We start from the raw sequence: 14,628 nt of genomic DNA, 5'->3' as shown, positions 1-14,628 counted from the left end.
TAGTTTTAAACAATGTAAAATATAAATAAAAAGCTGTTCTCCATACATTGCATCAAGCAGTCACCGACTCTAAATATTTCAACTCCAAATCAAAATTGTGGCTTCTGAATTTTCTTAACAAAAACAAAAACATATACATTAAAAATCAATGATATATTTTATTAACCATTTTGTTAAACTGAACTAAGGCCCTTTTCGATAGAGGACAAGGAGCACTGTCTGGTTAAGTGAAATGCTCACAGCCAAAATGGATACAAAGTGACTCTACGACAGAGCTCATTATCAGGTCATAACCTTAATCCTACCCAAGTGAATTGGCACAAAAATGAAAGTTAATACTATATCTGTGTTGCCTTCTTCCATTCGTTGCAACCTGTGAGCTATCAGATTAGAGGCCATCACTTCAGAATCTAGGCTCCAAAGCTCCAACTCCCCTCCCATACTGCTCTGCATAGCTTATTCTCCTCAGATAGAGTCTGCCCTCCCTATATCTGTCTTGTACCTAAAGTGTCCTTTAAAGGAAAAATGTGGCCAAAACCAAAAAAATAGTCTCAACAACAGACTTCAGACTGGCCTGCAACATCCACTAACAGCCAGAAAATATAAGTGACAATATGGAAGGGAGATGGAGGGAGGAACGGAGAGAGGGGTAGTGGACATGGACTAAAGAAGACAACATGGAGCTAACATTATGGTAAGTACATAACTTTTGTATCCAATGTTGTATATTCTGTCCACATCAACCTGTGGGACAGAGTCCCTAGCCAGACTAAATGGGTGATGTCATGAGATAATATTCTACAAAATGGTGACACCAAAAGAAACCCTAGATTTGGACTGAATGTCATGTTTATAATGGCACACAAAAGTATGAGTATTCCACCAGGTAGCTGCTCCACAAATATCATCTAAGAAATCATGGCCAAAGGAAGCTGCTGAAGTAGATACTGCCTTAGTAGAATGGGTTTTTGGTTTGATAGGTAATGATAAACCATTAGTAGTATAAATGAAGGAAATACACTCAGAAAGACATCCAGTCTAAATGACCTTAGATATTAGTTTTCCAAACCTAGCCCACGAAAAGGCCAAAAAGGGAGGAACAAAAAAAAAGGCAAATCAAATTTTCTGAAATGTTTGTCCTGTCCACATAAAATCTCAATTTTCAATGAAGGTCCAAGCAGTGAAACATGTATTCAACCTTATTACTGAAATTTGGGGAAAAAAACTGGCAACTAAATAGATAGGTTCAGATTTGATTCAAAGACCAGCTTAAGTAGAGAGCATGGACTGGTGCACAAAGAAATCCCGACTTTGTGAAAAATAAGGTTAGGAGGATTCCAGGACGAAGCCTGAAACTCAGAAATCACTGCAACCAAGAAAAAAGTTCTCCAGGACAAAAGTTTCAAATCTACAGCAGCAGCAGGCAGAAAGGAGGGCTCTGGTCAAATCTTGAAGGATAAAGGACCCAAGGTGGAACCACGTGCCTCAGAGGAAATCTGAAAAAGAAGGTACATTTGAAAAAGGCTTTGGATATTTTGAAAGAAACAATAGGGAGGGGACCTTGACCCACGTGTGAATCAGAAATGGCCACCAGCTAATCCTTAACAGTACAGTAGCTAGCCCCACATTGGAAAAAGGCCAGCTAGCTAAAAAAAATCCCAACTCACATTTAAAGAAGCAAAAAAGGGGTCCAAACCTTTCGATGTGGCCTAAATAGTATTTTTTCCACTTACTACCATAAACAGTTCTGGTGGAAGGCTTGTGAGAGAGAGACAATATGAACAATTCTATCAGACAGCCTGGGAATCTATGGTCATTTTTGGAAGTGGGGGAATCAAACGGTCAGCCTGATGGATTTCACTTCTTGGTGAGGCTGCCTCAAAGACTGTGAAACTAGATCCCAGAATGGGATCCAGAGTCCATGGAGGGCACACTAGAGGAGGCCACAGGAAGGGAAAACAAACTTGTTTGGGACAGAAAAGGGCTATGAGAATTCAGGTCACATTGCAACAAGCTGCTTTCTGTAAAAAACTTGATTATTAAGGGAGATGGAATGTAGGCATTGAGGAGACCCGGAGGCCAAGACTGAAGTAGTGTGTTTCTCAGTGATCGTCACCTGGGAGACATCAGACCAAGGAAGCTGCTGCATTTGTTGTAAGGAGTCAAACATATGGCAGTACAGCTTGGTCCAGAGGCTGAAAATCTGCGCAGCCACTGACAGACCGAGACCACTTGTGAGGCACCAGAATGCTCCTGCTCAATTAATACACTAGAATTATGGATTGCTCCAGGATATGCATTGCCAAAAGAAAGCACTACAAGATTACCACCCTGTATCACTCCCTCATGGCCTTTTGACAGAGGACAAAATTGGATTTCCCCTTGTTTGTTGACATACCAGTCCACCATGATGTTTGTCTGTCTGACTGAGATCACACCTTTGGAGAAACACTTGAGACGCCTTCAATGTTAGGAGGACTGCTCTCAAACAATGATGTGCAGATGGGCATCTAACTTGGAGCAGGTACCTCTGTCCTAATGACCCCCACCCCCTGTAGGGTAGTATCCGTGATCACCACAGTTGTGGGCTGCAGAAGGGCAAACCAGTGTCCTGTGTGGAAATAGACATCAGCTGCTACAATGTGTGGTTACGATAAATTCAGGTAAGACAAACAGGGAAATTCAACAGGTGAGTTTACACAGACTCCTGGATGTTAAGAGTCCAATGAAAAACCCTCATGTAGAAGCAAGCCACTGAGACAAGAGAGACTGCAACAGCCAAAAGTCCAAAAAAATGGAAAATCCAGGAAGCAGGAGTAGTGAAAAGGAGGATTCTGTGGCCCTGAAGAGACAAAACCACGAGGGGGGCACAGTCTGGCTGACTGGTCACGTCCCAATGGCAACTTATAAATTATACAGTTTGAACAGGTTTCAGGTGGGATTTGTCAAAACTGACTGCAATGTCCAAGGAGAAGCACATATGGAGCAAACAGTCTTTCGCCTGAACCAGTGATGGCCCTGAAGTCACTGTAAGAAGACAGTTGTCCATGTATGAAAAGACCCAAAATCTCTACAGCCCGAGCCAAAGTACTACCATTGCCATGCATTCGGTGAACACCCAGGGGACTGTGGTGAGGCCAAAGGGCAGTGCTCAAAAAGTACAGTTGTGTACACTTACCATAAGTGTAGATGTTCAAGTCATCACATTTGGGTTATCTGCTTGCAGTAGCCCTCAGGTCGGCCTGATTATCAAAGTCTTGGGTCCTGCATCGGTTGCCATCTCATCTTCCAGGACATCAGGTAGTCAGGGGTATAAAGCATGCAGCAGACGCCATTACATCAGTTTTTCTTGCCCCAGATGTCAGGTGTCCCCATAATGGGAAGCAATTAAATATATATATATATATATATATATATATATATATATATATATATATATATACACACACATACACACACAAGGTTATACCTCCAACAAAAAAGCAAATACACCAAAAAGCTTTTAAGCATAATAAAGAGGGATAGAGGAATAGCCAAAAGAAGTCGGAGGCTGGAGGGAAGGTAACCAGGACTACAACAGTCAATACACTCAAACATCTACATTTATGGTAAATGTACACAACTGTACTATGTTCTTCGTGTTTCAGTGTTGCAGTCATCACATTTGGGTAGATTCCTAAAGCTAGGATGGGAGGAGGAATTTAGATAGCATTAGGACCAGCTATAAGGCCCTGCAAGACTGCAGTAGCAAAACCAGCCCTGGATTTAGAGAAAATTTGCAAATAGTAATGCTTGGTGAAAGTATGAACAGAACTCCAGATAGCAGCTTCTAGGATGCCCCTGGTAAGGACACCTCTGAGAAGGGCTGTAAAGGTAGATGCAGCCCTGGTTGAGTGTGGTCTTAACCCCTGTGGTACAGGTTTTCCATGGTGCTTATAGCAGAAATTAATGCAATGGCCTATCCATTTAGAAATGGTTTGCTTTGAAATGGCCTTCCCCTCTGCCCCTGCAGCAAATGCCACCAGCAGCTGTTCAGATTTCCTGAGAGGTTTAGTCCTGTCCAAGTAAAATCTAAGTTGTCTGTGCACATCTAAGGAGTGCAGTATCCATTCCCCTTTCGGGCACCGAACGGCAAGAAAGACTGATGTAATGGCATCAGCTGCATGCTTTATACCCCTGACTACCAGACATCATGGAAGATGAGACAGCAACTGACGCAGGACCCAAGACTTTGATAATCAGGTCGAATGAGGACTACTGCAAGCAGATAACCCAAATGTGATGACTGCAACAGTGAAACACGAAGAACATCTGTTAGTGACTGCCTCCCAGTCTGAAGTGCAATAACCTCTTGGAATGCCTTGCTATCTTTACATGGTAGTATGCATCCTTGATGGCTACTGAGCACATCCAATTGTCCTTTCTCAGCAGGAGTAGAATGGAGCGCACAGTAGTACCCAAAACATGGTTTGCCTGATGACTACATTTAAACTCGCTTAAGTCAAAAATAGGCTTGAGTTCCTTGTTTTTCTTGGGCACTAAAGCATCCAGAATACACCCCAGGATCATCGCTGATGACTAATTTTGTAAGCAGTTTCTTAATCACAGCTGATGCCTCCCTTTGCTGATGGTGTGGCACATCTGTAATGGATTTTTTTAACACCTTTATTTAAGTATCACTTAAGAGATAGGCAAACATACATTTGTATAAAAGAAAACAAACCAGGTTAAAATCTTCACAGTTACAGACATTACTTATTTTATTTACATGTGTTGACCAGGGGAGTCCGACTGGATTCATATCCATTTTCAGCGGAAGCCTGGGGAGAAAAACCTCCGCAAATCAATTACAGTCAATTATCATGAGTATAACAGTAGCATTCATATTTACATGGACAGTATATAAGCACAAAACTTTAACATTAGATACATAGTATAAAAGCATATTTTATTATTTTATACAGTAAGAATGAGACAGTACATAAGCAAGAAGCCGAGCAGGATAAGCTACATATGTGAGAAAGTTTGCATATTTTGCAATTTTATACAGATAGTGTGAGTACAAGTTTGGCAGGGACAGGATTATTGAAGTGGGTAAAACAACAGAGTTGAGTGGTGAGTTATCTGCACTAAGTACAAAAACAAATGTAAAGAAGGGGACAAAAAGTCTATAGAAAAACTGAGCCCATCAGGGTTTTAGTGCCACAGTATGTATAGATACAATCTGACAGGCCAGGTTTAGAAGAGAGACAATGAGGAGGCTAGAAATAAAAAGCTGCAATTCCTCTTAGTGGTAAAGGTTTAGAAGAGAGACAATGAGGAGGCTAGAAATAAAAAGCTGCAGTTCCTCTTAGTGGTAAAGGTTTAGAAGAGAGACAATGAGGAGGCTAGAAATAAAAAGCTGCAGTTCCTCTTAGTGGTAAAGTTCAGAAACAAAGACGATTAGATTAGGGAAGAAGGATGGTATGACTGGCGAGTTTAGCCTGGGGATGAACATAAGCATATCCACACGTGTGTTTTAGATGGTCTTTGAGGAGTCTTAAACGCAACCTTTGAATCTGTTGAGGTAATAGCTGAGGGCAGGGAGTTCCAAGTTTTACCTATATAATTAGGGAAGAGGGAGTCCCCTGCTGTGTTTTTACTCTTGGTAGCCTTGATCAGTGTTTTAATCACTAGAATGTAGTTATCTAGGGTTATTTGTAATGTTAATAGGTTGGCCAGTACTGGGGTTTTATCTGGAAGTAGTATTAGTCTGTGTGCAAAGGAAAGCCGATGGAAGGTTAGCAGATTGGGAAAATCAAGCCAGTCAAGTTGTCTGGAATCGGTAGGGTGCACCAGTGGTAAATTTGGCAATTTGATTGTAGCAAGTGTTGAGCTTGGCCATTTCTGTTTTGGGTAAAGTGGTGAAAATGGGTGAGGCGTAGAATAGAGTAGAGAGGAGGTGAGTTAGAGCAATCGTTATCCTGGCAGCTTGGGTTAGAAATGGTTTATTTTTATATAGACTGCCCATTTTTTTTTTGTAGATGTTTTTAATGGTTTGATTTATATGTAGATCGAATTTGAGATTATTATCAATGATCACACCTAGTAGTTTAGTATGAGTGTCTGAGGAGATAATAGTCCCATACCTGCACACAATATTAAATGGACTGGGTATTGTGGTTGATTTGTTTGGACTAAATAGCAGTAGTTCGTTTTTTTTTTTTTGGATTTAGTATTAGGCTTTTGTTAAGAAACCAGGTTTCGATAGTGTGAAAAATTTTTTGAGTATTGGTGTGGAGTTCCTGGGGATCTCTGACTGTACAGACTAGTGATGAGTTATCAGCATATTGTATGACAGCTGCATCTTGACAGATGCTATGAAGATTACTGGTGAAAATGGAGAATAGGAGGGGTCCTAGAATGGACTCTTGTGGGACGTCTGTGGTGACGGGCAGTAGCGAGGATATTCTTTGATACAATCATCAATCCAGTACTAGATAAACTGATGAACTACTGCTTTCCCTTAAACTTCATTCCTCCTCCAAAATATTATTCTGTATGTATTGTTCCCACAACTTCCATTTTTCTATGTAATTTGTTCATACCCTTTTCTAAAGATCCCACTTACAGTTCTTTTACCACTATTGCAACATCTACTACTTCAAATTTAGTTGGTTTAAACATGGATTTCCATTTTCTAGCAACTGTTTTTTGGCAGCCACCAGAATTAACTTAACAAGGCCTTACGAAGTCTACACAGTTCAGATCCTGTATCCCAGCTCAAAATAATAATTTCCTTAAGTTGCTCACCCAATATTTCTGATGCTGCACTCTGTGGGGAAATATTAAAGTTTGCCAACTCATTATATTCCCAAGACATATGTTCTCAGTTACCTCTTTTCTACCACACTTCCAACATTTGCCAACTAACTAGGAAAAATTCTATGGAATCTGCTTGGGATATAAAAATGCCTATGCAAACACTTCCACGCAAAAATCCAAATTCTAGGATTTTGTTGCATATTTGGAAGCCATACATATATATCCACTGTTTCTTTGCAAATTCCTCATCAAATCTCTATTCCCAATCTAATCTTCACTGATTGTTTCTTATAGTTACTGTACATTTTTTTTAATATGTCCTACTAATTATCTCTTTAACAGTAACTTTTGTTCTACACTCAACTAAAAACTCTACCAGAGCATGTTTTTCACTTAGGATTCCCCTATCCCTTTCTCTCTGCCTATACTCTGATATCAATCCCCAATATGGAAAGCAGTCTCAAGACTGCAGTCCAAATGTCTTCTTGGCCTCTTCCCATTTTATTTCTTTTCTCTCTATAGCTATTTGCTTCCAATACTTTGGTTCTTTTGCAAGTTTACTGTGATAAATTCCAGCCTTCACAAAAATATTCTCTGTACCACTAATTGCAGTCATCCCTACTGACAGAAAGTACAGTTGTGTAAAATCTTACCATAACAGTAAACATCCTTCTCTTCACTGTTGCAGTATTCTTACCTATAGAGCTCTATGCACAGGGCTGCCCAACATTTGGCCAGTATACCAAAGTCTCATGAACTTGTATGTGCCGTACGTCACAAAGTGACGTACGGATGCAGTTAATCAAAACTTAATTGCCCCACTACAGAACAATCTCCACAGGACAAAGGAATCCATGGACATGCAGAGGGAGAAAATTCAGAAGAAAAAGTGGAGACCCTCAGCCAGAAGGGAATCCAAAACAAAAAAACAGAACAAATAAGAGGGGGTTGGAGGGCGGGAGTAAATACTGCAACAGTAAAGAGAAGAACATCCACTGTTGTGGTAAGATGATTTTGCACAACTGTACTTTTGCAGTACTCTTTACTATAGAGAGAGTAAAAAAGCTCAAGAAACAGAATGGGAGGTGGAAGGGTGAGAACAACCCTCAACAGACCCATACAAAATGGTTCTAGCAAAACCTGCCCTGACCCTAGAAACCACACCCAGCTTATAACTCTTAAAGGTATTCACTGAAGACCAAGTAGCAGCTTCAAGGATGGAACTGGTGTCCAACCCTTGTAAAACACACCAGAAGAGGCAGTAGCCCTAGTGGAATGAGCTCTAACAGAAGTAAACAAAGATTTGACATAAAAAATAACAAAAGGAAATGGACTTGGATATCCAGGAGGAGATGGTTTGCTTAGAAACAGCAAAACCCAATGTCATGGGATGAAAGGAAACAAAAAGCTAGTCAGACTTATGAATGGCCTTAATTTTGTCCAAGTAGTACCTCAGCTGTCTCTGCAAATCCAAGGTATGCAAGACCGTCTCACTAGCAGACTAAAGAGAAGGGAAAAAGGAAGGGAGTTGTACTGACTGACTCAAGGACAACTCATTTACTACCTTGGGCATAAAAGAAGAATTAGTACAAAAAGAAGAAATAGCCACAACGGCCTGGAGCTCATAAACCCGCCAAGCAAAAGTAAGAGGCAGCAACAAAGTCTTCAAAGTACAATGTTGCACAGAAGCAGAATATGCAAGCTCAAAAGGAGCCTCAGTCAATTTTTTCCAAAGCAAAATTAAGGTCCCAAAGAGGAGGAATAGGTTTCCTTAGAGGCCTAAGATGCAGGAGGCCTTTAAGAAACTGACCTCAAAACAAGAAGCCAAAGGGAGGATTCAAGGTCAACAAGCAGAGATGGCTGACAAATCGGCCTTCATAGAAGAATAGGTGAAGCGAGACTGCAGCAACTCACACAAATAAGAGAGAGCCAAAGGGATCTCCACTGAAAAAGGGTCCTGGTTACGAGCATGGCAGCAGACAGAAAATCTTTTCCATTCGGACATGTAAGATTTTCTGGCTGAGAGTTTCCTTGCCTCCTCTAAAACTCTGAGTATGTCCTCAGAAAAAAGGTGCCTGAAAGGGATCAAAACCTCATCAACCACAGTGTCAGTTGAAGGGTGGACAAGTGAGGATGGATGAGAGGCCCCTTGTCTTGTGTGAGGAGGTCCAACCGGTAAGGCAACTTTTGGTGATTGCCCCTGGTCACATGCATTAAGAGGGGAAACCAGTGTGTCTTGGCCAAAAGGGAGTCACTAGCAAGATTTTGGGGAGTCCAGCTGAATTTTCTGCAGGACTCCTGGAAGCAGAGAAAGAGGAGGAAAAGAATAAAGAAACATCTCCTTCCAAGGAAAAGAAAGAGTATCCATCTTTCACACCAAATGGCATGGCATTGTGGAACAGAAGAGAGGGAGCTGCCTGTTCAGAGGGGAGGCAAAAATATCTCTCTAATGAATACCCCCTGATGGACTATGCCCAGAAACATGTCTCTGTGAAACATGCATTCATGAGCCTGTGTTTTGGATCTGCTCAGAGACTCTGCCTCTAGAGATTGTGCTCTGAAGGAATGTACACCACCTGAAGAGTGGTGCCATTTTAAGCATATGTTTCTTAGGTACAGAACCCGAAATGCTAGGAGAAGCCCCCACTGAAGCTGAACTAGGCCTACCTCTTAAAGAAGCTTTGGCAACAGAAGGAGAGGCTCTAACTACCTTGGGAAGAGAGGGAAGAACAGTCACCTGAGAAGCCCCCTCAGCCTGGCCTACCTCTTGAGAAGGCACATCCTGTAAGAGTATAGTTTCTGCCTGGGACTCCATGGAAACTCCTGGCAAAACCTCCGGCTCCACTGAGCCTTCTAAAGAACCGACGTCCGGGACTGCCGGTTCCTCAACCCTAGGCTTCACTGTTTTATCCTTGCGCTTCTTGGAGGAAGCGGGCGTCGGAGCATCCGGCGGCATTTTATAATTGCAACGCTTCCCAAACACTAACCTGGCACAGTCTAACCTCCTCTTAATAGTGCGTTTGTTAAACCTAGCACAAGAGCGGCAACCAACAACGTCGTGCTCAGGCCCTAAACAAGGTATACACAAGGTATGATAATCCCTATGAGGTATCTGTTTCCCACAAGAAATACAGTTATTCACTTTTTCTGACATCCGGTAAAATACTGAGGCAAGAAAAAACCAAAATGTTCCCCAACGGGGTACTTAGCCAACTCTGTTTCGGTCTGAAACTCCGGTTTCGGAAATATTTCAGTACGCCAACCTGCACTCGCAAAATTGCTTCTGCATCGGACCATGCGGCAAAAAAGACTGAGGATATGACGCCGGTCATGCGCATTAGTACCCTGACGTACTGACGTCAGTCTAATGCGCCCTGACCGACGTCAGCCTTATACTCTGGTATTCGGGCCGACTGGACGCGGACTATACCCAATAGTCAGGACTGCAGCAATGGAAGACGAAGAACATCCAGTGTGTCTTGGCCAAAAGGGAGTCACTAGCAAGATTTTGGGGAGTCCAGCTGAATTTTCTGCAGGACTCCTGGAAGCAGAGAAAGAGGAGGAAAAGAATAAAGAAACATCTCCTTCCAAGGAAAAGAAAGAGTATCCATCTTTCACACCAAATGGCATGGCATTGTGGAACAGAAGAGAGGGAGCTGCCTGTTCAGAGGGGAGGCAAAAATATCTCTCTAATGAATACCCCCTGATGGACTATGCCCAGAAACATGTCTCTGTGAAACATGCATTCATGAGCCTGTGTTTTGGATCTGCTCAGAGACTCTGCCTCTAGAGATTGTGCTCTGAAGGAATGTACACCACCTGAAGAGTTAACTGACAACTGAGAACCACCCCTCCGCAGGAAGGCTCTTCAGGCTTGAGAAGGTAAAATTTTGTGCCTCCCTGCTTGTTGATATACCCCATCACTGCAGTGTTGTCTGTGCATACCCTTAAGGGGCTGTACAGAACATGGGATGAAAAGCCAAAGTGCCAAAATCAGAGCTCTCATCTCTTTAATGTTGATTTGATCGGACTTCTGAAAGTTTAGGGTCTCTGCCCCTCCCCCCCCCATCAAGTGACCACAAGAAGCCCCTCAACCCATGTTTGAAGCATCTATAAACAGAGGCTGAAAGGGCAGGCCTGGGTTGACAGCAAACTGCTGAATCCACCACTTACATTCCTTCTTTAGACAAGGAAGGAGAAGTACATTGAAATCCAGAGGGTGGCAATGCTATCCAAACCAACTTGTACCACTGAAGCTTCTGCATATGCAGTCTGGCAAGAGGGAGCATTGGAATAGAAGACACCAGGAATCCTAGGGTCTGAAGAAACTCTGGCTGGAATGACAGTCAGAAGAAGATACTGAAAAAAAGTGGCCAATGACAAAACCTTTACAGGTGGAAAAGAAGCCAGCATTGACACCGTTTGAGTCCTGCATCCCAGATACACATGACCCTGAGAAAGTCAGAATGGACTTTTGGAAGTTGATAGTGAACCCCAGACTTTGAAGAATGGAGATGGTGAACTCCAGATCCTGTAACAGGTGATGGAGCAAAGGTGCCTGAAGCAACAGGTTGTCTAGATAAGGAACATCTGAATGTCTGAGTCTGCAGAAAGTAATCACAGGAGATAGGCATTTTGTGAATACACTTGGGGCAGTAGAGGCACCAAAAGGCAACTCAAAGAACTGAAAATGAACAGAAGAAACAGAGAAATGTAAAAGCTTCCGGAAAATATATTGAATAGGGATATGAAGGTAAGCAGCTTTCAGATCCAAATACACCAGAAAACCCTGGGTAAACAGGGTTTGAATAATAAGCATCCAAAAAGAGGGGACCTTGAGAAAGGTCTTGAGCAGGAAGAAATCCAAAACAGGTCTCCAAGTGTCCTCCTTTTGAGGAACCAGGAACATCTTGAAATAAAAACCCTTTTCCCACCTGGGAAGGGGGAATGGGTTGAATGGTTCTTTGGTTCACCAGGGACCCTAGGACCTCCGGGAAATGAGGATGTTGCTCTAGAGAATGTTAAGGAATCCCTGAAAAAGGAGGGAGAGACTTTCATACCATGAAGTAACCCTGACAGATGATGGAAAGAACCTGAGAGTCTGAAGTAATAAGCCAATCTGGAAGACAAAGGGAAAGCCGAACGGGCAAAGTAACCTGGTTTAAGGGGGAGGGGGTGCAATATGTCAAAGAGAAGCAGGTTTATCAGATACAAGGAGGCTTCTGGGCCACAGAAGATTGAGATGCCTTAGAGGCCTACCAATCTTCCTGCCCTTGGGAGCTTGTGGGGTTGCCTGACAATAAAAGCAGATCTCGAAGGATAATTCCTCTGGAACTTAGGGATAGGAGAGACAAAAATATGTTTAATGTCCTGTGAGGCTTCACCTTTCTCTTGAAGAAACTTAAACAGGTCAGCAGCAGTTGCAAAAAAAATGTTCATTATGCAATGCAGCATTCACCAACTTGGCCTTAATGTTCTCAGGCAAAATGAAGCCAAGAATAATGCCTCATGACAGACCCAAAAGCAGCAGCTCCAAAGGATGCATTAGCAGCACCATAGCTATATTTGATAGAGTGGTGAGCCACTTGGGAACCAGAACTTAAACAGAAAAAGGCAGAAGCCTTGCCTTCAGAATCAGGGAGGTCAGAAATAACCTGATAACCCTAAGCAATCAAGGCCAGAGCACATCTGGTCATGTGGGTCTTCTAATTAATAGCCCTAAAGTCCAAAGTAGAAGCAGTGTAAACCTTTTTACCAATCTGCCCCACTGCCCTACTATTCTGATCAGAAGGCAAAAGTTTGGAAGAGGGCAAGAGCTTATAAGGTTTGGCAGAAGAGACTGACACCAGAGCAGGATTAGGAGAAGGACACACATAAAAATTAAGAATCCTCAGGGACCTTATAGAAACTATCAGTTTTCTTAGGAGCAGGAGGCTGCGAATCAGGTGACTTGGAAGCAGCAATAAGTGTCTGACAAGGCAGTCAACAGGAGGAACTGCAGATGGTTTAGAAGTAGCCACATGAAGCAACCCATAATATCTCCTCTGAATATCTGACACTTTTGAAGAATGCCACAAAGCATTCCATCATCCTAGCAATTGTGCCCCAAAAGGACAAGTCATCAGGAGGAGACTCAGGACTAACAGACTCCTCTGCATCAGAACCATAAGCTAAAGGTGAAGGCATCTGTGAAGAATATGACAAGGACCACTCATCAGACTCTGAATTGTCATCTGAGAAATCAGGTTCCCTAGTCCATTTAGAAGAGGTAGAGGTTCAAGGACTAACAGGCACTGAAACCCCTTGAGCATTCTTCAGGGTCATCAAGGCAGAAAACGAGCCCAGAGTAAACTCTTGCCATTCTCTTTGAGGATTTTTAGTACAGACCAAAACATGCTTTGTCTTTTGTCTTTTCTTGGAAGGGGCATCAGCCCTAACAAATATCGGAGGGTCGGACTCTTGGCAAGATTCAGTGATAGTACCTGGAACCTCCTCCCTGACCAATATCTGTGGAATCCCTCTAGGACCTTCCAAGATAATCAACTGCAGTTCCCCCTCAAGGTCTGGAGCAGATGCCTGCAAAGCCTCAGAGGACATGTGAAAAGACAGATCTATGCCAGCCTCCGACAGAGTTGCAGCAGAGGAATCTGATTTAGATGCCAAATGGCCTACTTAGCCATTACCCACTTCTGGAAAGACATCCAGTGGAAGTTGAATAGCTAAAGAATTTGGCCAAAATATCTTGATCTTCCTCTTATCTTACAGGTATATCTCAGGGTTAATGGATTCCGTCATGTTACCCTGGGCTAACTGTTTAAGCCGTTGGTTTTCAAGTAAATGGCCAGGGAAGACAAATAGCTTCTAAGTGCCTTACACACAAACGCCTTACAGATACTACAAGAGGTATGGTCATGGGAAGCACCCAAACAAAAAAAAGGCATGGTTTGTGATGATCCTTATGGGGAATCTGCCTTCCACTGGCATTTACCCTTCTTGGACGACATGAACTCTAGGTAAGCAAAATAAAATTAAAGACCAAAGAAAATTAAAAAAAAAAAAAAAAACACAACAGGGCACTTATTGATAGCTAGGTACATACTACAGCAACAAAGCGTTCAGACCAAAGAGCAATAATGACATTCAGACTGGTGGCAAAGAAGTTCTGGGAAATTGAGTCCATAAATCACTTTTATGCCCTACTTCTTGTGCAGGGAGCATGTGTGTGATGTACAGTGCATACAAGATCATGAGGCTTTGACATACTGGCCGAAGGTCGGGATGCCCTGGGTGGGAGATCCCTACAGTACAGATTACTGCAACAGTGCTCTAGAAGGACATCATATGTTTTCCTCATAAAAATAATTTTAGTGGAATGTTTTCCCAACAAGGGACTTATTTGCTCAGCCTTGAAGGAACACTAGCTGACTGACCATTCCATGGGGTCCACCAAAAGAGCACTCTTCGGTGGAAAGAAAGATCTTAGCATTTCCCACTCTGTCTTTTTATATAGATTCAAAGGTAAGTGCTAGGCTGACTGCCCTTGCAGGCCACTTTAAGCCTAGCCAATTTCCCTTTCTGTGCTCGAATTAACCTATCCCGTTTGGTCAGAGACTGACCTTGCCCATCCTATGGTCAATAATTATTCATCGACCCTAATGAGAATAATTTGGATCACACCACAGATAATTTGAGTGGATCCGTGCACGAGATAAAGCGTTTAGGAGCTGCGTCCATTGGTAGTACAGAGGGGCAGTCCTGTGGTAAAATTTCTGTTTCTTATCTACAGATCCAAGCTGCACTTGAATATTACAGGGACGAACTTTG

The 14,628-nt window shown here is 42.5% G+C and overlaps 1 protein-coding gene across 2 annotated transcripts in view; it reads right to left on the bottom strand.

Moving 5' to 3' along the window:
• The window catches only part of LOC122796674 (tRNA selenocysteine 1-associated protein 1-like), a 710,917-nt gene that overhangs the window by 563,795 nt on the left and 132,494 nt on the right, over nt 1-14,628 (bottom strand). The gene's annotated exons all lie outside the window — the stretch shown is intronic.

The sequence above is a fragment of the Protopterus annectens genome, chromosome 3.part0 (assembly GCF_019279795.1).
Source record: "Protopterus annectens isolate FY-2018-M chromosome 3.part0, PAN1.0, whole genome shotgun sequence".
In the NCBI taxonomy this organism is placed as follows: Eukaryota; Metazoa; Chordata; order Ceratodontiformes; family Protopteridae; genus Protopterus; species Protopterus annectens.
This window is presented reverse-complemented; position numbering and strand designations above follow the sequence as displayed.